The sequence below is a fragment of the Lissotriton helveticus genome, chromosome 3_1 (genome assembly GCF_964261635.1).
Source record: "Lissotriton helveticus chromosome 3_1, aLisHel1.1, whole genome shotgun sequence".
NCBI lineage: Eukaryota > Metazoa > Chordata > Amphibia > Caudata > Salamandridae > Lissotriton > Lissotriton helveticus.
In genome coordinates this window covers 1,918,143,220-1,918,165,194 of record NC_136061.1, presented here as the reverse complement: position 1 = coordinate 1,918,165,194, position 21,975 = coordinate 1,918,143,220, and the positions used below count along the sequence as shown (strand labels likewise).

The following is a 21,975-nucleotide window of genomic DNA, read 5'->3' as shown; positions in this document are numbered from 1 at the left end:
CCTGGTGCTCGGGGGCTGCATAACTCTTGAGTGGGCGCCAGATATCTTTTGAACATGAAGAACATGGCAGCATGCTAGCGTATAGTTTGCTATTTGTATTACAAAATGTTAAACTATTTAACCAATTTTTTAATGTGGGAGAGGGCTTACGTGCCTGGTTGATGTCAATTTCTCTTTTAGCCAGCAGTAGACCAAGGTCAACACATTTCTGTACACCTTTAGGAAAGTTGACCATATTTGCCAATAAGGCCACCTCAGGCGTGGGGACATGATTCAGTTCTACCATGTCACCCAATGTCTTGTGAACCGTCTCCCAATAGGACTGTATTTTGATGCAGTTCCAAGTTAGGTGTGGAAAGTCTGCTTGTGGTGCCCCACATTTTAGACAATTGTGAGGTCTATTCAGGTCAATTCTATGGGATTTTGCTGGAGTAATGTACATTCTATGCAAGAATTTGAAATGAATTAATTTGTGACAACTGGTTAGGGATACGTCTTTCGTCACCGCACAGCACATATCCCATTGCTCGTCAAGAATGGGGCGTCCCAGAGCCTCCTCCCAGGCTTTGTGAAGTTAGTAATCTTTGACGTGGATCATTGCGGAGCAAGCACGGTATAATTTAGAAGTGAGATGTTCCACCCTGGGCTCTCTATAATCGTAGTAAGTGGGGCAAACGAGTCAGGTTCGATAGGGAAGCTGGGTAAAATTGCGATTAAAGCAGAGCGTATCCTACCCATTACAAACCTGTCCATGAAAGAGGCGGTGCTGAATCGCTCCTCATCCTCCACTGTAAATATGTGTCCCCCTGAGAGCACAAGAACTTTAAAACAGGTTAGCGGTAGTAAAGTGCACAGAGTCTTAATGCCAACAAAAACAGAAGGGGTAAATGCAAAAGGTTTGGAGGTGACCCTGGACAGTCCAACTGGACCATTTTAGTATTTATGGCCCTTAAATCCTTCCTTTCTGAACAGTCCCAATTGGTCCTCCTTCCTTTGCTCTCCTATCCTTGTGGGCCATGGGGTCCCCCAGGGGTCCAACCTATGCCTCCATCTCTTCAATATCTAGGCTGGATATCAGGCTTGCCTCAGGGGTGTAGGCTTCAATGTTTATGATGACTACACCCAGCTCATATTAGGCTGGGTAGTGAACTATTTTCAGCATTACAACTCCTGTCTTGTAAACTACACTTTTGGAAGTGTATGGGCAGCAATTGGCTTTACCTTAACTCAAATGTAACTGAGGTGATGGTTGTCAGTAGCAGAAATCATCTGTGGTGCGAGTCCTACTGGCATAAGAAGAATACTTTTTCCTCTTCCTGTTAAAAGACTTGAAACCATTTGATTCAGATTTTCCCATAATTTCCAAAATCTCTGGCCTTACCTCAACTTGCTCACTGTACACGAGGACACTCAGAAAACCCTTGCTTTCCACATAGAGGTTTGCAAACACAGGGATGTGGCTTCCACCACTGGAATCCTCATAGACTATGCTGACTCCATCTACACTTGCTTGCCCTATAATCACATCTGGCATTGCCTCTTTAATGAGCATGTTTAATCATTATCCTCCTACCTTCTGCCTATTGCTAGGCTTAGGAAATCACATTTGGGAACAACATATTTCTGGTCCAGACAGCCCTCTCTGTAATCAACTGTCTTTATTGTTATGCACCTTGTTCTTTGTGAGTGCATTTAGAAAAGGTTTGAAAACATGGCATTTAGACTCTGGCAGGAAGTCCATCAAGCCTGCTGGGTAAGGCAGAGCCCTTGCCCCTGCCCAGAGCATGAAAGACCGGCCAGCCTATTTAGGATTCACTGCCTGCTTAGAAGTATATTTTTGATGAAAGTGCTCCCACTGGCATGCCTGGAGCACTTTTGTCAGAAATGAATGCCAGGTGGGTCCCTAAAGCAGGAGTTTGTTCCTGAAAAAACAATCAATCAATTGCCATGGTGCATAAGGACAGTTCTCCCTGCACTTGGCAGAATTTATTGATTTTTCCTGCTTGGTATGGGGGATCCAGCCAGGGTCAGTCTGCATCAGGAGGACTGCCACCAATTTCTGTGAACCGATGAAGCCACCAAGAGCTCTATCATTGCACACTGAGTGGCTTACCCGCCTGTAAATTAGGCGGGGAGGACCGTCACTTAGCGTGGGGCTCCCGCTTCTCTTCGATTGTTTCACCATATATTACATGAAGCAATATTTCAGGCTAGTAGAAGTTTGGTGATATTCTTTTTTCTTTCGAATCTGAATAACAGCTAATATTGATCTGCTAGTAAATATTGTAATTGTAAACTGCATTTACGTAGCACTTAGTACCCCTGATGAGTAGTGGAAGCGTTTTGCAGCGAGTAGCCCGCTACTCCAGAACCCAAATATCCCACTTGAAGAATTTGTGAGAGTGCTCAATCCAAGTGTGTTCTTGTGTGTTCGTCATGAATCCTAAAGATAATTGTGATGATGGTGAGAATGATGATGATGATGACAGTAATAGAAAGTATTCCTCCGTGGCCCAATGCAAGCTTTGGCTGCCAACACCTGCTGATTTACTACTAATTTTCACTTGTCCCCTTGTCAATGTGCAGTTCTCCTCTCTTCCAACCAATCACTTCAAGTGTTTTTCCTTACCACATTTTGCTAAGCCCTTGCTTTTCAGTGTTTGATGCTTACCGGTTCCCTTTTAATATCTGGTTTTGAGCCCTGAAGAGGGTCATTATGACATTGGTGGTCGAAGAATCCATGTTACAGATTGTATTCCAACAGACCTGCTGCTAATTCATTTAAGATACGTTCTTGGACAAGCTTGAACGGTGGTGTTTCCCTGTGTCCGGCCATCCCTTGCACCAGGTGCTTCAATGTCGTTAGTCCTGATGATCCTCCGTGGATTCGTTCCACAGGGTTAAAAGGTCAACACAAACAAGTGGACATTATGTTTCAAATATTAACATCCATTGTTCTTTCTGATCAGCTTGTTATCGATGGAATAATTTCTATACGTCTGTTTGGCAATTTTATATGTTATAATATATAGTCGCATTCTAGGTGGTTGTGCCAATTCTGCCTATTTAATGAGTGTGCATCTGTGATTTTCCTGTTATTGTACATCTGCTGTCTGACAGGCTTCCATGACGATTTCAGTGTGACTCCATGATGCATTCTATCACTGCTCTTCACCCTCACCCACAACAACCTCCACCCCTTCCTCCTTGACAAACCCTAGCATTGCTTACCTGCGTCTATGCACCTCGTGTGCCACGTGACAGCGGCTGTGTCTCACATCCAATAGCTACAGCTCAATGCGTGTGAGCAACACAGGCAGTCAACCTCTGTGTCACGGTCTCCAAGCTTGACAAACCAGCATATGACCGATGAGCAGTTAACTGTGCAGCTCTGCAAGTCTTTTACATCCCATTGTCGATGCACTTTACTTGTAAAACTCCTGGTTGTACTTCAGCCTCTCATTGAAAGTGACACTGAACCTTCATCGGCCCTTTTCTGGCCCATGCAGCCGGTAGAAGCACATAACATAACGTGTATTTGTAAAGCGCTCGTCCACCCATAGGTCTCTTGGCGCTGAATGACAGATGTTTTGTTGTTACCCAACACAATGGTACTCATTTTATCCACCTCAGATGGATGAAAGGCTGAGTGGAACCACCGGGATTCGAACCTGTGACCATGAGGTCGAATACAGGCTCCTGCAATGGATGCATTAGTCTCCTGAGCCACCAGACCCGGCTCTTTCGACTGGCATTCACTAGCAGTTTTATTGCCCTCGCCCTGAACATCGTTTTCACCTCATTGCCACCTTCACGTTTCCCTTTTGCTGCCCTCACAGGGTGTGTACCCTCCCTGGACTCTCAGCAGTTCCCTTGCCAATGCCATTTAATCTTGCACCTTCGGGCCTGCACACACTCAGAGCACCCTTCATCGATTCCAGCACTCTAAAATGCATGGATTTTGGATACTTTTCGCTGGTTAAGATTATCTTGATCTGTATTGGTGATCTTTATTTGAAATGATTGATTTCTTTTCCAGGTTATATTCTGCGACCCCGCCTCATATTGATTTTGTTTATCTTTTAGGGCTGTGCACTTACGTTTGACCATCATTGCCCCCTGATGAAAAACCACAGCCTGATATGCATTGGGGCTTTCATCACTGAAATTCCAAAAGCAACACATTAATGTATAAATTTAGGATTTGTAATGGTTTAAAGACGAATGCATTAAGTAATTAGAAATGAACCACATAAGTGAAGAGTGAATGCCAGCTGCTATAATAAATGCTGTGCGGCAGGAGAAGCACCCATTGCCTTGGGTATGGTTATACTGACTATTCCACCCAGGGAGGGGGACCTTTATATCATCACACACGAGGGTGACGTATAGGGCATACATCTTAGGTAAAATACACTGTGAGTATACCAAAGAGGCCCTCATTACTCAAGCTACTGGTGTCCAAGCAGCACCCAGTTCCTTCACCCTCGATACTTCGGCTCCCCTTGTTCTTAACTGGGGATTTTTCTCTCTCTCCTCCTTGTCCTGAGTGTTCCATCTTCTGTCTGTACATCTGTATTCCTCCCTTTTGAAATGGGGGGTCTCTAGATGGCAATGGTTTGCACCTTTTTCCAAGTAGGAATCCCTTCCTCCTAGACATGCTAATGGAGTTACACTCCTAAAATAACCCCTGCTCACCCCCTTGGTAGCTTGGCACGAGCAGTCAGGCTTATCTCAGAGGCAGTGTGTAAAACATTTGTACATAACCAACAGTAACCCAGTGAAATCACTACAAACAGACACCATACCAGTTTAGAAAAATATCCAATACTTTATATATTTAAAAGAAGACCAAAACAATAAAAATCCAACACACAGTACTTCAAAATATGCACTTTGCAAGAATAACACTGAAAATGCAGTTCCTTGGAGTCCGTAGCTCTGTCTGGTGCTACCGCGATATTGAAAACAAAAGATTCCAACAGTTCTGTCTGACCGCGCCAGTCAGGGTGTCGGCAGACTCATAAACATTACCTTTTTTGTTGCGGCAGACCTGTTGGTGCGAGCCAGCCATGGCAACTGTCGCAGTTGCAGTGCTAAGTGTAGCTGTGCAGTGTGCGGTGCCCTCAGGCATGGTGCAGGCAGCGGCTCGGTGATGGTCGTGCAGTGGCGTTTGTGAGACCAGGGCTGCGGTGCGGAGTGAAGGTGGTGCTCGATGCAGTGCTGACAGATCATGGTGCAGGCGGGGAGCTGGCATCGGTCAGTCCAGACGGCAGTGTGGGACGGGGCGGTATGTTGTGAAATGTACAAGCGGTGCCCCCAAGCCACGGTGCGGGCATGGGTGTCGAAGTTAGCAGGCAGCAACCGAGTTGCTGAGACCAGGGTGGCGAAGTGAAGCGAGGCCGTGCGGAGTGCAGTGCCCACAGGTCACGGTGCAAGCAGTGAGAAGGTGGCCGAGGCATCGGTCGTCGTCGGTGAGACCAGGGTTGTGGTGCGAGATGCGGCAGTGCCATCTGTGGTGACTTCAGGACATGGAGCCAGTGACAGAGTCAGTGACGGAGTCCGCTGCCTTCTCCCTTCTGTGGCAACTGAAATCATGGTTCCAGAGGTGGTACCCAGAAGTCGGTTAAGTATTTGCAGTCCCTGAGACTTCAGAACAGGAGGCAAGGTCTACTTCAAGCCCCTGGAGATACTCTACACAAGAAAAGAAAGTTCAGTCCAGTCCTTTCACTGCCCAAGGCAGAAGCAGCAACAGCAGGCCAACCCAACCCAACAAAGCAACATCACAGCAATTGGGCAGAACTCCTCCTGGCAGCTCTTCCAGCTCTTCTTCTTGGCAGGTTCCTTGATTTCAGTGAGTTCTAAAGTTCTGGGATGTGTGCCCCCATATTTTTACTCAGGTTTTCTTTGTTCTTTTAGGCAGAGAGTGACTATACCTAGTCCAAACCAGTTTGGTCCTCTCTGGCCCAGCTCCCCGGCAGGAGGTGAAGACAGCATTGTCGAAAGCAGACCAGGCCCATTCAGGTGTAAGGAAATCTCCTCCCACTATTCTAAATGTAGCCCAGGTCTATTTGGCCTATTCTTCACTTGTCCAGGGAAGGCAGGACACACCTCGACTCCCCCAGTGGCTGTCTGAAGAGAATGCACATCCACAGCTCCTGTCACTTCCAAAGCCAGACAGTCAATCCACAAACCCAGTAAGGCACACAGGATGGCTAAGTAAGAAAATACCTACTTTCTAAAAGTTGTATTTTCAAACACAGAACACAAAAATCATCTTTACTAAAACATGCATTTTTACATTCTGAGTCCAGGCATACTAAACACCATTTCCCCATCTGGTCCCAATGGGAAGTTATGCTTATAAGATATTATAATTAAACTCCCATTCTATCCTATGGGACAGATAGCCTTTTCATAGTGAAAAACAAAATACACTGTAATTCACTACCAGGACATGTCACACAAACCAATACATGTCCTACCTTTAACATACTCAGCACCCTGCCCACAGGGATACCTTGGGCCTACCTTAGGGGTTTCCTACATGAAAGTAAAAGGAAGATTAGGGCCTGGCAAGTGGGTACACTTGCCAGGTCGACATGGCAGTTACAAACTGCGCACAGTCACTGCAGTGGCAGGCCTGAGAACCCTTTAAAGAGCTGCTTGTGTGGGTGGCACAATCTGTGCTGCAGGCCCACTAGCAGCATTTGATCTAAGGGCCCTGGCACTCTCAGTGCACTTTACTAGAGACTTATTAGTAAATCAAATATCTACCAGTCATGGAAACACCAATCCATAATACAATTTACAACACAAGAACTTTGCACTTTAACACTGCACAGCAGTAAGAAAGTGCGCAAAGACACTAAACCAGCAAAAGCAGAGTCAAAACCTGGAGGTCAGAAAGCAAAAAGATAGGGGAAACACGCCGAAAGATGCCAGGTCTAACACTCCCACCCTATGGATATTGTCCTCTTTGTAATTCACTCTATGACCTCTACCTCCCTTAGGTTCTCTTTTATGGTATTCCTTGTTTTTTGCCCTGAGGTGCGCCCTCAGGGCAACACTTTCAGCCATTCAAAATCACTACTTTTCAACCATTCCTAACAATACTTGGGGAATGTATAACTTTCCCCAAAATATTCCAGGATTGGAGATGGAATAGTAAATAAGCCTCCTGCAATCCACTTTATCTAGGCGCCCTGCCACATGCTGATTGTGTGAGTGTGTGGTATGTCCAGTTGAATGACACAGCCATAGTCACTGGTTTGTGTGGACAATTATAATTATGAGTTTTATTACTTTGGGTCTTACTTTTAGTTTCTAAAACAACTTTTTGTGCAAGCTTCTTTTTAAGATACACTTTGGACCTCAACCTCCTTCTGGCTCTTGCTCATCTCTTCAAATAAATGTGACTTTTTACTGCATATCATTTTTTACCTTCTTTATACACAGACATGCTGCCAATAGTACTAACAGTTATGATATGCCTTTCTGATAATCATTTAGCAGAAGGGGCTACATGTATGAAGCTATTTTGCATTTACAAAAAAGCCGATTTGCAGAATCGGGCTGTTTGCAAACGCACAAAAGGGTTTTCCTGTGTACCAACCTCTATTTGGGATTTGGTAATTGGGTTTTTCAGTATTTTGAAGCGGCGTGTTTAGGGCGTCCCTTCCTAATACCAAATCACAGCGGTATGTATGAATGTTTTGCAACCATATAAGAGTCGCCTAACATTTGCAATTTATCGTTAAATTCAATATGATGGTAACCCATTGGCAAATAGGAAGGAGTCCGCAAGGGGCCCCTTCCCCTTAATCAATGGTGGCTAAATGTTTTTAAGCAGCAAAATGGGGGTTTTACCTATGCCTCTATTAAGAATGTCACAATGAATGCTAGCTTTGGGTAAACCAAAATGTATTAGTTTATCCTGACATTTAAGTCTTTTAGTTTCATTCAATTTTGAATTTTTCAATTATTTTAGTATAGGCAGAACAAAGAACATTGTCTACTTCATGTGCTGCCATATAATGCCGCATTACAAAGTTATTCAAAAACAAATCATGAACATTTTTTACAATGATGAAAACATTACTACACAAATGACAATACAATATTAAACAATTACAGTATCAAAGTGCTCTTAATTACAGTGAAACATGGAACTGTTACTCAATAATACAGTCTCAATCCTGAATATCAAACCATCTCTTGAACAAAAAAAATTTAAAGAGTATTTCAACCCAATACAAAGTGCATCTACTTCTATGCAAATCAAAGAGTTCTGCATTAATCACTGGCATTAAATGTCACAGAGTGAAAAGATGCCGACGCGTTTCGAGTCCCGTAGGTAAATCAAGAGACTCTCATCAGGGCTGTCAGAGTCTGGTCCATGGATACTATTTATGAAACTGAAAAAAACAAAATAAACTTTATCTATCTAGTCCTCCATCCATTATTTATTTACAACAAAATTTCTCCAATGAACAAAGTGCAGCGTACCTGGTAATTTCAAGTTCCAGGGCTGCACTTAAAGTGAACTGTGGTCTAAGCCGTGGGTACTCACTGCAACAAAGTGATATTATTTAGTAAAAGTCTCTGCTAATAAGGAAGACTAAAACAAAAGCCAGAAGTGGCGGTGTTTTACCTTTCGCGTTTTCACACGGGCGGCGCGTCTACTTTCCAGCCACCGATAAAAAATCTTCAAGCGGATCACAAGTTCTGCAACAGTGTAAGCATCCGTTGTAAAGCTTGCACATAATGTGTTTGAATTGTGCAGTGTGAAAAATTAAGAGACATACTTACTTTACACGCACCCTAGGTGGGGTTCACTTCCGCTATTGATTTTCAAGTGAATTCGATTTCTGTGGAAATATATAAGCAGTACAAACGCGTGTTAGCCTGACCGCGTTGTAGCACAAAGCGCACCAATTATCTAATTCCTTCTGCCCTAAACGGAAGCCTACCTTCGTCTTTGGTTCGTGAAAACGTCTGGTGGGGTTCACTTCCGCTATTGATTTTCAAGTAAATTCGATTTCTGTGGAAATATATAAGCAGTACAAACGCGTGTTAGCCTGACCGCGTTGTAGCACAAAGTGTGACATTTAATGCCAGTGATTAATGCAGAACTCTTTGATTTGCATAGAAGTAGATGCACTTTGTATTGGGTTGAAATACTCTTTACATTTTTTTTGTTCAAGAGATGGTTTGATATTCAGGATCGAGACTGTATTATTGAGTAACAGTTCCATGTTTCACTGTAATTAAGAGCACTTTGATACTGTAATTGTTTAATATTGTATTGTCATTTGTGTAGTAATGTTTTCATCATTGTAAACATTTTTCATGATTTGTTTTTGAATAACTTTGTAATGCGGCATTATATGGCAGCACATGAAGTAGACAATGTTCTTTGTTCTGCCTATACTAAAATAATTGAAAAATTCAAAATTGAATGAAACTAAAAGACTTAAATGTCAGGATAAACTAATACATTTTGGTTTACCCAAAGCTAGCATTCATTGTGACATTCTTAATAGAGGCATAGGTAAAACCCCCATTTTGCTGCATTTTACAGTGGCCCGACCTACCCTCTTTCCCAGTGGGCCCAACCCCCAGCTGTTCTTAAATGTTTTTAAGAGCAGGCAATGGTCCACTGCCTGCTCTAAAAAAACAAAAACAAAACGTTTAATTGTTTTCTTTTACATGCAAACCATTTTCCTTTAAGGATAATGGGCTGCATTAAAAACATATATATATATTGCTTTATTTAAAAGCACTTACAGACATGTTGGTATGCTGACTCTGCAGGCCACATTCCCGTGCTTTTAACTATTCCTGATGGGTCGAAAATTGCGACCTACCTCATTAATATTAATGAGGTAGGTCGATTTGCTACCCCCTTTTAAACGCTAAATGAAACTCATGGAGTTTCATACATTAGGAATAGCGTTGACCTAATTGCGATTCACAGAAAATCACAATGAGGTAATCGCTATTCCTAATATTGATACATGTGGTCCAAGCACGCTTGTGAGGTGGAAGGCGCAAGACAGTGTGCCGCTGTAGCAGGATCCTCTGGGATTGGTTTGATGCATATGGATGGATATCATGCAGAATGATGGCTTGGGAGTGCCTTGCACATTCATGCACTGAAGCTTCAGCTTGACATGGTTGGTGCTGATGCTGGACACAGATGCTCACTTGCTCATCCCCTGCTCGCTTCTGTTCCTATGGTAATGTGATGAGTGGGCTGGCATCGTATCAAGAGACTGAGACGTGCTCAACATGCCCACGAAAACTGAATGAAGATGCCATGACTCAGCCCTTGAAAGAATCGGGTGGACAGGTCATTCACAAGGCTGTGCGGGGGAGAATGCCTAAGGAGGCGAAACGACCGAAAATAGACCGTTTGTGACATTACTGAATGCCTGAGCAAAATCTCCAATGTTATTTCATTGCCTGTGCCGGCTTCTTCTTCAAGGTGTGCTCATTAATTGAAATTTCACAATGGCAGCTATGCACAGCGACATAAATAAGGAAATAACGAGATCCCAGATAATCGAATGCATTGCTTTTATATGTTTTACTTCATGACGAACAACAGGTAACCTGGTAAAAAGAGAAACCCGCCCTGCAAATAATACAAAAATGCAAGTGACATAACAGGAAAAGCATTTGAATGACGTTTTAATAGGAGCCACCGTTGCAGCCACACACGGACATGTCAAGACACACCAAGGTGATGTGGAATCTTACAGGAGTCTGTTGCCACTCCAGCCATCTCTTCAGCCAAGGAGTCCACGTTTTATTAGATTTCACTGGACAACTCCTGGAGAATTGTGGTTGCTATTTGAAGGGACGTCTTCATTTAAGACCAAGCCAGTACAGTCCACTTATTGGTGACTACCAAGATGGATAATACCAGCATTCTCCAGGCAGGGTCCTCCTCTTTTTCAGCTCTAAGGAAGCCTGGCAGAATGGCTTTGTTTGGAATGCCCGTGATAACTGCATCTTAAGCATCGACAGCAGGGATCCCCAACCTTTTCTATAATATTACCAGGCAGTAATCACCTCAGGAAATGTCACTAGTGGTGTAACAAAAAGCTTTATCAATGTACATTTTTAAGGCGTCTCTATGTTGTAGGACTCATATACACAATGCCTGTGGCAGACAACCTCAAACTGAAAAAAATGGCATTTAAATATCAGCCGTAAATATATGTGTCTGCGAGACATCAGCTTAACAGCTCTGAAAGTACACATATTTCACTTTTCAATGCACCCTATACATTTTGGAGAGATTCCTAATTCAACCAAACAATTTCATTTACTAAGTAGGGCTACACATAACGGAACTACGCAGAGGTAGCTGGAACGCCCCTAGTAGGTCCTGTGGTACTCGTTGGAGAAACCTGTTCTAGAACATCTCACCTGAACTTCTCGATCAAAATTCATGCCCATTACCTAAGATATAGGTTTTTCTGCATCCTCATACACCATTTCTACAATTTATCTAACATGTAATCAAAAACATGAACTATACTTAATTCCATTTTCATAATTCTAATATTAATGTACACTGTTTAAAGAAGTACGTGTCTTGGCCATGTAGTCTACATCAGTTTCTCAATTTGTATTATTCAAGCTCGAGGAATTCCATATTAGGGGCATCTGATCTATTGCATTCTGTATCTCTACACATCAGACAACCAACGATTCCAGCCTGCTGATTGGGCTGAAGAGTGTTGTCATCCATCATTGCCTTACTCGCTTGTCTAAGATGCAGAAATGTATAAACCTCTAAGGCGCAGATTCCTAAAAACATTTATGGATATGGGAAGAAATACTGCAGAGTGCTCTGATACATGCGCTTTACATGACTTTGTGAATCGGGGCTAAAACACCCAACCTCCTATTGGAGAAGTGCAAAGGGGGCACAGTTCTTTCTAAACATCTATAACTAATACAAGATTTGTTGGAGCTTTGATTCCAAATAGCTTCATGACCTGACTTAAGCATACTCTTTTTCAGTACTCAAAACTGCTCAACTTGCCATATTTCACAAAAAATAGGGATGACCTTGCCAACCCCCATTCTGCTGTTCTACTTCTAGAGTTAGGAGAATGTTTGTATGCAGTGGACTGGAACCACCCCAAACCCCTGGTGGCGCCTCTTCACTACCCACCCTTGAATGTTATGTATTTGAGTCAATCTGACATGACATTACTAATGCATGGCATGTGATCAGTACATTATCCATCTCATGGGCCAGGACAAGATTGGAGTGTCAGTTTCATCGACTGCATTCCCACGTGACACAGTTTCTTTCAATCATGCCAAGAGATGTTATGTTATGTAATGATGTAATACTTTCTGTGGTTACTACAAAAAATGCGACAAGAAGAACTTTAACTGTAAAATGTAACTGTAAAATGAGGTGAAAGTCTACCAGTTAGTACAACATTAAAGCCAAGTATTTTTCTTTAATTTATTCCTAGGATTCTGAAGATTACAGCTAAAATGGTGTAACCCACGCTATCAAGCGATTCTCTGATAAAGAAGTGTATAGCGTCTCCAAGACTCTCAATCGACCATGTGATGACGTGTGGTTTTGTTTAAATCAAATGGTGAGTTTGCTTTCTTTATTTTATTCACATACTTTCATATAACGTTGAACTCAGTTGGGAAGAGTATTACATTATTTAGAAAGTAGAACATCTGAATGAAGTTTCAACAGAATGCTGATTAAAATACTGCTAAACAGAAATTATAGATAGGCTCATATCATGTCATGTGGGTCCAATTACTTTATTGTCACGTGAAATGCAAACCACATGCAGGTAGGTTATTTATTAAGGGATGCACAGGGGCTTGGTTGACGCTGTGTAATTGTGTGCTTTGGCTTTTAATAGTACGTAAGTTGATGGACTGATTTGCTTCTCATTGCGTTGACTGGTGCCAGGCAAGCAATGGCGCAAAACCTTGGTATATTACCCCTGTAGTTTCTTACTTGCACAGCACACTGCTTTTGTGTGCATGCATGCCAGCAGCACTGATTGTGGAATGTTCTGTCAGCTCAGCTGCTGCAGCTTTAGACTTTCTTTTATTTGTGGCAGATAGAATGTTCGGCAAAAGCTTCAATATGGGTAACTGCTGCCTTCTCTTCGAGACATCAACTGTTCCGTAAGTCAGCCGGACACATACCTGTTGAACAAGGAGCATGGCATGATAATGTAACTTCTACTTCCTGCAAAGCCACGTTAAAATACCGCTGCCCCACTGACCTCATCAGCACTATGTTTTTCATGTTTTGAAGAAGCTCCTATCTGGCTTTCTGAGAGATAAAAAATGTGGGTGTTATTGTGAAGTTGTTTGTGTACTGAGGGTATTACTTTGATCTCAATGGAAATTAATTTGAGAACATTTTCCGCTGTCAAAGCAACATGGCCATTTCTTTTGCACTTATTCACTTGCACCCAATTCATTTGCATACTTGTTGAGGCAAGGCCTTGAAGGTATGAATTTTTGTTTAATGATTTCAATGGGCAACACACATGCTTAGTGTTTCAGTTATTTCTCTCCCTGCGTATTATTTGATCATTTCTTGACCAATTACAGCCACGTTTAATCTCAGACACGACCTAAGTTAGCAACCAATACATTAGTCATTTTGAAAAGATCCTGGTCCGAGGTCAAGGAAAAACTGCAGTTGTTGGTTTCTCTTACTGGTTCCAGGTTGAAACCAGAATGAGCCATAACAGCATTCCAAAGGATGATGCAGGAGAGTTAGGCTGGAGAGGTATGAAGTGGGTCTGGAAACTGGGATTGCATTACTCTGCAGGTGAAATAAAAACTCTCTTCTTATCATCGTGGTATGTCTACATATTTGATCCACAACAATTTGGCGACGATCTACCTGAAGAGTAGCCTACGCGTGATTCAAAGAGTTGCATGCTGGTATTGATCAGCTTCATTCTTGGAAGTACGGATGATACATCATGAGCGATGAACATCAGTTCATCGGAGAAGAGTTTGTTTTTTACATTTTGATGGCACATGGTCGTAGGGTGTATCTACTGGAGTCATTGGAGCAGTGCATCCATTGATGTTGAACACGCAAGGTACCTTTTGAACTGGGTGTGTGTGCATCTTTTTCCTCATTCCAGCGTGCTGGTGGCAGCATGTGCTAACATGTGCATCTCCTCTCTCAACCTGTGACTGGCATTGACGTGTGTGGATTATGTCGTCATACAGGGTCACGTTACATGACCTAATATGCTGCCATCTTGGGGGAATCAATACCTGTTGAAATACTGTGCAGGATGGCTGGAAGTATCCTTATCTACCCACAACATCATAGGGAGGGATATTGAGCACATTAACATTTACAGCACATTAACATCTACAGCGCCTAAACATTTACAGCTGCATTTATTCAGGGATTTTGTTTTGTATGTCTGGCTACACCTCGGGGCATTTTACACGACCTGTTGGAATATATTTAATTAATTTCACACACAGTAGGAAAGGGGTAGGAGGAAAAGCCCCACACCGACGTCCTAGTATAGAGCTTTACACACATGTAGTTATGGGGCTGAACAAAAATTGTCACTATTGTTTAGAGGTAGATTGACAAGACAAATGCGTTGTTAATACTGCCCTCACCCACAGAAATCTGTGACATGCTTCATCATAGGGCTGCTAACACACCTCGACGTAAGCCAACGTCAGAGGTGGAGCAATAGGGAGGGGAGACAAAATAAACATACAAAATGACTGTGTGGGATCAAGAAAAGGAAGGTGCAGAGAATATTATTAAAACTAACACAGGGGTCTCCAAACCACCCTTTATTAGTGGATCCCCTGGTTAGATTAAAAAAGTTTTAAAAAACCCACTGGATGGTGGTATACCGGGCTGTAATGAACCCTCTACCCCTCCAATCTGCAAAATGTGAATTTCATTCTGCCTACTTCATTTGGATAGTTGCCTTGTGGAGCATACTAGATAAGAAAGTTTTACAAGAAGGAGTGCTTTTGGCTCTGGGTGTATCACTGTCATTGCATTGTGTTTTTGGATCTCAATTTAGGTTAAAGGTGAAGTGTGGACAGTGGACTAGTTCATTATCTTGGTGGAGAGTGAACACTGAATAATTCCTTTAACATACAATAAGAACCTTGACCATCAGTCTTCCTCAAGCATTTTGGCCTTCTGGATCTAAACCTGCACTTGTCCAGAAATGTTGCCCTAGGTTCAACATACGAGCCCTTGACCATTTGGTATTTTCCACTGGAACACTGCTTCTCACCTAATATCAACTGTTTATACTTTTTACCATTGCTGTTTGAAATTGTAAGTCTAGTTCAAGTCAAAACCACTTTATTCGATTAATTAAAATCATAAAAGTATGCTATACACTATACAGAACATTATAAAATGTGTTATACAATATAAAATACAATAAAAAAACATTAAAAAGACAAATTCATTGTTAAAGACCAATATTCAAAGTACATAAGCTTATGTTATATGATTTAGCATTTCCAGTTGAGCTGCCTGTCTAACCTTCCTACTTCTGACAGACGCAACAAGAAAGCTGGCAACACTAAACATGATTTCAGGGGATTCCATCAATTGTAAAAACAGTAGTGCAGGTTTACATTGTATGAAGTCCATCTTTTTCACTAGTGGAAAAATAAACCTTTTTCTGGCTTCATGAAAAAAAGGGCAAAAGAACATAAAATGCATGGTGTCTTGGGGGAGAAATCATCGCATTTACACTGGGTCGCATCTTCTAGCCTAGTCCAACCCTGCAGATCCCATAGTACCAGGTGAATTTGGTTGAAACTAAATTTTGTCAAAAGCCATCTGTGAAAAGGGTTATTAACGATAGACAGATATGATGGCATTGCTAGTGACAAAATTACCAAGAAGTGGGTCCTAACAGATGTTTTGCATAGCTCCACTGCTTCCCGCTCTGCATCGCTTTGCCTAATAAAATTTTTCTTAACCCACTCCAAGTCAGCTTTACATAAGGATTCGGGATGAAGGTAAATCTCAGGGCGCCCCAGTTTCTCAGATGACATTTTTACATACGACAGCCACTGGATATCCTTCATTCTATCTAGTTTAATACAATTCTTTAGAATCCTATGATTTAAGTTAAGATTCGGATTCAACCAGATTCTAATCCATAACAAGATTGGGGCTATTTTCATTATGTCAGAAATATATCCTAAGCCCAACTCGAGATGGACAGAATGGGTCGCAGTGGATTGTGGGAGACCAAGGAGGGCACGTAAAAATTTATTTTCTTCTGACTGTATACAGTCAGGTTTAATGAACCCCCATATAGCCGCCCGTACTTTGCAATTACGATACTTTTGGCTTTATAAATAGCTAAAATAGCCTCAAAGGGTTTCCCCCCCAATCTTTTGGCAAATCCTAATATTGCGGCTGAAGAATTTCTCACAGCATTCACCTTTGTAGAGAGCTGAGGTGACCACGTTCCCCTGTCGTCGAAGACAACTCCCAGATAGGTGAACACTTTCACCCTAGTGATTTCTTCTTCTCCGCAATTAAAAGATCTAGCAGTACTTTTACCAGCCCCTAGTGACATAATGTGTGATTTGCCATTATTGACCACTAGGTCCAGAGAGTTCATAAAGTTCCCAAAGGAATCCAGCAGTCTTTGTAAACCCAAAGGAGTCCTTGCTAATAAAACGGCATCATCCGCATAGAGAAGCACCGGAACCGGAGATCCTCCCATACGCGGGATGTCGAGTGTAGCTGTTAACAAATTAGCTTCCAGACAGTTTATGTACAGGGTGAACAGCATGGGGGCCAGGATACAGCCCTGACACACCCCCTTCCGGACTTAAAACTAGACGTACATTTCCCCTCTTGCGTCATCCTTATTGAGGCATTCAGGTCTTTATGTAATTCAACCAAAAAATACACGAGGGGCCGGTCAAGGCCCATTTCCAACAGCATAGTCCACAGCCTAGATCTATTAACTAGATCAAAGGCTGTGGACAAATCCATAAATCCCAAGAAAATGGAGCCCCTTGCTGCCCTCGTGTATTTGGATATTATTAAGTGTAAATTAAGGCATTGGTCCTCCGTGCTCCTCCCGACTCTAAAACCATATTGGGCGTCGGACAGTATGTCTTTTTCCAGGGCCCAATCTGTTATCTTTGCTAATATGACCTTTCCCAGTATTTTAAAGGAGGAATCAAGTAATGATATAGGCCTACAGCATCTGGGATCTCCCCTTTGGCCCTTCTTGAACACGGGAATTATAGTTGATCGAGACCATGACTTTGGGAATCCTGAAATGGCCGAAGTATTGAAGACATTAGTCAAAATCTTTCCCCAATAAGTAGCATTAGCCTTGTACATATCTGAGGGAACCTCGTCAGTGCCTGGTGCCTTACGCCCCGCAGTGCCCTCTATTGCTTTAACAACTTCTGCTGTATTAAAATTTACAGATATAATGAGTGGGTCTGAGATGGGAACCGCAAAAGTTTCCAGCTCTAAATCACTTCCATACATTTTTTTTAAATGACTTAACCAATCCTCCTCTGCAATATTTAATTCCAATGCAGAGTTCTGATTGCCAGAGAACAGGGGAGTATTAATTATAGACCAAAATTTGGCACTATCTTTCAATGTCGCTTTATCCATTAGATCAGCCCACGCATCTTGTTTTATTTCATTTTTCCGTGCCTGGACTACACTTGAGTACTCCTTCCTAAGCTGAGCAACTAAACCTTTATTCCTTGGCCGATCGTTTAGAGCCTTTTTTAATAAATGATGTGCTTTGGTACATTTATGATTGAACCAGCCCAGTACAGGTTTGTTTTTCCCTTCTTTACTATTTATTGTAAGTTCTTTAGCCACTTGAGAACAAATGGCTTCATATGAGGTAATTACATCCCCCCCATAAAAATGTGGGTCCGCACATATGTTTAGTTCCTGAGCGGCCTTTGTCGTAATAATATGGAAGAAGTCTTCTGGAGTAACCTTACTCCAATTTAATCTTCTGCCCTGATCTTTGACTTTTACCTCAGCTACAACCTGCGGCAAATCAGTTTTATTTAGTAAGGAAAATCCATTTATCAATTCAATCACCACCGGAATGTGGTCACTGAACGAGGAGGGTGTAGCATTATAAAAAAGTACATATTTTAAAAGTCCTGAAGAAAGAAATATATAGTCTATTATTGACTCACAGTCCCTAGCTACATACGTCGGCGTACGGACACTCTTATCCAAGAAACCTGCCTCAAACAAATCATTGTTGGACAGAAGTTTCTCCAGGGCTTCCCCCTTAGAATTATGCTCAAAATGCTGAGGGCATGTAAGAGCAGGACCATCAGTATCAATAATTTGACAATTTAAGCTACAAAGATGCACATTAAAATCGCCTAACAAAATATAATGGCAAAACAGTGGTTTGCTTTTCCTTATAGGTGTTTGAAAAATCAGACAACAAATTAAGGTGCTCATTGGGAAAATCCCCTTGCTGCGAGTTATAACAGTTCACCAGAATTAGTTTTGTATTATTAACCAAACTTATTTCCAGAATAAGAAAGTTATGAGAAGCACCGTCAACCCATTTTACTCTTCCCCTTATGTTCACAGAGACCAAGATCATAAGGCCCCCTCTATCTCTCCCTGCAGGTGATCTCAATGCAGGAACAAAATAGGATGTGAAGTCATCCATCCAGAAGTCACAATCTTTATCCCATGTCTCTTGGAGAGCCACAATATCATAATGTTTCACAAGGTTTAACCAGTTACTATCATCCCTTTTGGAACGTAAACCAGCAACGTTCCAGCTTAACATCTTTACCTTGTCCCCCACAGTTTTACTTATGCTCTCAGGTTGACAACAAGTATTTTTAGGCCTTATTATGGTTTCTTCAGGCTCCAAAGGTTCCCTAACTGCAGATGTCTCCCCCCCAAACCCTCACGTCAATCACATAGCTCTAATCCAGATAGTGCATCAAATCTATTGTGAGTGACAAGGTTAGGCCCAAATTTAAAGTAATTATCTCCCCCACAGCCCTGCGATGATCCAAGGGGCCGGGTCTCGATAGGTGTGGATGGTGTAAAAGATCTCATTCTCGCACTTTGTGGAGGGGCTCTACTTAGATGTGAGTAAAAGTACCCTAGGGGGCGCACACAAATACTATTTGCGTCAATCGACATGGAGGCAGCTCTTAACAAAACTGTAGCGACATGTTGTGGGTGTCTAAAATTTACAATTATACATTCCCCGCTACACGTCTCCCTAGATGGCCCAATCCAGTTTGCCCTTCTAGTTGATATAATTTCTGTGGCAAATTTTGTTGGGAAGCCACAGCTCCTATTCAGCCATGACACGGTTTTATTTTTGAGAGATTTGTGTGTTTCCTCAATTAGCTGGCCAGAACGGGGGTCAAAGAGTGGTACATTGGTTAAAACCACTACATAAGGGGCGCAGTCAGGCGGAAGATTTAAAAATCTACTTTTCCTCACCTGACTACTTCCCAGTCTACCCTCTGGACCTGGTTGAGTTTGTGAGTCTGCGCTGGTTGAGGTAGAAGGGACGGGTATGCCTGCATTAGATCTAGCTATGGGCTGAGAAGGTTTCTGCTGGTTAACAACCATGACTTCCTTCTCTACTCCAACTGGACCCTTCCCGGTAGGTTTTACTCTGTCGGTCAGAGCCAGTTGTTTTTCTAAGATCACTCCTAGCCTCTTTACTTCTGCCGCAAGAGTGTCCAGTTTGATCACTAGGGGTTGAACATATTCTTCTAGTTTGGCTTCAAATTTAGCTTCCAGCGAGTGGACCAGTTGCTCAAACTGCTCTGAGTTTAGATTGAAACTTGCTCCATTGCTCCCATCCTGCGGGTTGGTAGCCACAGCAGGGATATGATTAGCTGGTTTAAAGATATCAGCCCTTTTTTTTTTACTATACTTCCCCCCACGTTTGCTTAGTTGTTTCCTGCAGGTTCTTATTGGTCTGGAGTTTGGTGGAACTTCCTCTGTTTCACTATAGGATATGTTTAGATCTTTGTCCTGCGACCCTGAATGAACCTGGGCATCCACTGTTATAACAGACCGCGAGACCATCCCAGTAAGGTCATCTTCTGGTATTTCCACCCCAAGGGTAGGAGCATCTAGGGCTGCATCAGGTGGACCTTCTCTACCTAGGGAGGCTCTCCTGTCGTTATTAATTTTATTTACCATTTTAACCATGTAATTAGCAATTGCGCCTGCGCCCACTATAACCTTCTCACTTTTGGATTTAGACATGATGAATCCTGTTTATAAAATCTTTTGCTACTACAAAGCTTGTTATATAACAAAGCAGTAAGTGTCTGATCGCACAGTTATTTACGGAATTAAATAATAATAAATTAATGAATAACAATCTCACTGAACGGGGACACCGAGGGCAGCGGCAGCGGCATGAAACAGTCAAGATCTGTGGCCCAGCCCAGTCTCCTCCTGTCCCGGACTGTCCCGCCCTTGTCCCGGGCTTCTCCCCGGCTGCTCCCGCGCGCGACTCGCGGGGCGAGAGGGCGCTCTCCCCTTTCTAGCGCAGCTGGTCGCACTGGTGGCATGTGTAGGAGGCGCCGCCCCGGTGCTGCTGGGAGATGAAGTCTTTCGGGAGTCTCTCGGCACTCCCGGTCTGCCCAAAGACTTTGACCAAGCCGTTTCCCTCACGGCGTGACAGAGGGGAGCCGATGCCCCTTCACTCGGTCAACAAGTGGTTCCAGGTAAAGCTCCCCCAGGGGGCTCCTGGGCGCTCTCCCCTTTCTAGCGCTGCTGGTCGCGCTGGTGGCGTGTGTAGGAGGCGCCGCCCCGGTGCTGCTGGGAGATGAAGTCTTTCGGGAGTGTCTCGGCGCTCCCGGTCTGCCCAAAGACTTTGACCAAGCCGTTTCCCTCACGGCGTGACAGAGAGGAGCCGAAGCCCCTTCACTCGGTCAACAAGTGGTTCCAGGTAAGTCTAGTTGTTTTGCCCCAGATGTTTTTAAAAAAGTGACGTTATGATTGATCAGACAACCTAGGCGTTGAACGCAATTGGTAATTAATTAATAATAGATTAGTAGACAGAGCACAACCCAAATAAATTTACACAACCAATTAAAAAAAGTCAGTTTTTGTTCAAGTGACAATAGCACCACTCCAATATTCGTAAAAGAATTTAATCACAGATCTTCATCATTGTTGACACGTAGAGACAGATAGAACAGCCGACGCATGTTTCGTCTTGAAAAGACTTTTTCAAGGCTCAAAGAACTACATATTGTGCGATGTAATAAAGCTGCAAGTGCTTATCTGGATAACGTACTGAGCATGGATAACGTAGTCCAAGCCCCTGTGTATCACAGTAGGTGAGCAAAACTGGACATCAATTCCTAAAAAGTTGATAGCTGGCAGTTGGGGCTCAGTGTCCCAAGAGCACTGCCTTTGTCACAATTCCTCGTGTTACACGTCAAAGAAGGAGCAGCTTATTCGAAGATTGAGAGCCAGTCAGCCCACAAAGTTAAGACAAGTCCACCAAATATCCAACCCACATGATAGTGGTTTTCAAGTTACTCCCGAAATCGGCAATTGAAGTAAGAGCAAAACAATTTGCTAGCAGCGTAAAGATATCCAGCCAGGTAAGGACTTCACATAGTAACAGTTCCCAAGTCTGCCTCAAGCATGACGACCTTAGTTGGGATGTCTCCGGTATGGTATGCCGGCAGAAAAGACCACTCTGCAGGCAGTAACTTGAAAACCACTATCACGTGGGTTGAATATTTGGCGGACTTGTCTTAACTTTGTGGGCTGACTGAGCTGACTTGTTTTTAAAACTCTGTCTTTTGTACACATGACCTGTATGTATTTTTTAAACAAAACTTGTAATGGTTTTAAGTAATCACACAATAAAGTATTTGAATTGAACTTCTGATGGACCCAACAATATG

The 21,975-nt window shown here is 42.7% G+C and overlaps 1 protein-coding gene across 2 annotated transcripts in view; it reads left to right on the top strand.

Moving 5' to 3' along the window:
• PTPN5 (protein tyrosine phosphatase non-receptor type 5) overlaps positions 1-21,975 on the top strand; it is a 588,489-nt gene that overhangs the window by 119,695 nt on the left and 446,819 nt on the right. For both annotated transcript variants that reach the window (XM_078684059.1, XM_078684058.1), the window contains exon 2: positions 12,507-12,635. The gene's annotated coding sequence lies outside the window, so the exon portion shown is untranslated. The remainder of the gene's footprint in view (positions 1-12,506; positions 12,636-21,975) is intronic.